Raw genomic sequence first — 1,215 nt, forward strand, 5'->3', positions numbered from 1 at the left:
CAAAGTTCGGTAAAAGGTCTATTTTTTTTTTTTTTACATTTCTTTTGTTGTCTTCCCTAATTTTAGCATTATGCTAGACCCAAAGTAGTTCCTCAACTGCTTTAAGTACAGTGGAGCCTCAGTTCTCAAACTTAATTTGTTAAAGAAGCCTGTTCAAGAAGCGATTTGTTTGAAAATCTAATCAATTTTTCCTATTAAAAATAACGTAGTCTTCCACCATCTTTCCAGCTCCCAGTCAGACGGCCCTGGAGACACTTCTAGAAGCGACATCGCCATGGCCGCCCAAGGAGAACCCCAAGTTCACTTCAAACTTGTGTTGGTTGGCGACGGCGGGACTGGGAAAACGACCTGCGTGAAACGCCATCTGACGGGTGAATCTGAGAAGTATGTAGCCACCCTGGGGGTCGAGGTCCATCCCCTTGTGTTCCACATCAACAGAGGGCCTATTAAGTTCAACGTGTGGGACACGGCGGGCCAGGAGAAGTTTGGGGGACTGAGAGACGGCTACTACATCCAAGCGCAATGAGCCATTATTATGTTTGATGTAACCTCGAGAGTTACTTACAAGAATGTGCCTAACTGGCATAGAGATCTGGTACGAGTGTGTGAAAACATCCCCATCGTCTTGTGTGGCAACAAAGTGGACATTAAGGACAGGAAAGTTAAGGCAAAATCAATTGTCTTCCACCGAAAGAATTTTTAGTACTACGACATTTCTGCCAAAAATGACTACAACTTTGAAAAGCCCTTCCTCTGGCTTGCTAGGAACCTCATTGGAGACCCTAACTTGGAGTTTGTTGCGATGCCTGCTCTTGCCCCACCAGAGGTTGCCATGGACCCGGCCCTGGCAGCATAGTATGAGCATGATCTAGAGGTTGCTCAGACCACTGTGCTCCCAAACGAAGATGATGAGCTGTGAGAGGGAAGCTGGAGCCCAGTGTCAGAAGTCTAGTTTTATAGGCAACTGTCCTGTGATATCAGTGGTGCCGCATGTTTGCCACTTTATTATATAGCTAAGTAGAACCTGTGCTTGATCTTTGGGATGCTGAGAGATGAATGGGCTTCAGAGTGAATGTGGCAGTTAAAATACCTTCATTTTTTGGACCTTACATATTCAGCTGTTTGGAACGCAGTTGTTTTCTTGCTGAGTTTCAGCTCTAAGAATGCTGCAGTAGCAACACCCTCAGTGGAGAATCTTGTTTGTTACTTTCATTC

The 1,215-nt window shown here is 45.2% G+C and overlaps 1 pseudogene; it reads left to right on the top strand.

Moving 5' to 3' along the window:
* The first annotated feature begins 215 nt into the window (after positions 1–215).
* On the top strand, positions 216–919 carry LOC107535593 (GTP-binding nuclear protein Ran pseudogene; annotated as a pseudogene).
* Positions 920–1,215: the final 296 nt, after the last annotated feature.

Source organism: Miniopterus natalensis, chromosome 12, assembly GCF_054644295.1.
Source record: "Miniopterus natalensis isolate mMinNat1 chromosome 12, mMinNat1.hap1, whole genome shotgun sequence".
Classification (NCBI taxonomy): Eukaryota; Metazoa; Chordata; class Mammalia; order Chiroptera; family Miniopteridae; genus Miniopterus; species Miniopterus natalensis.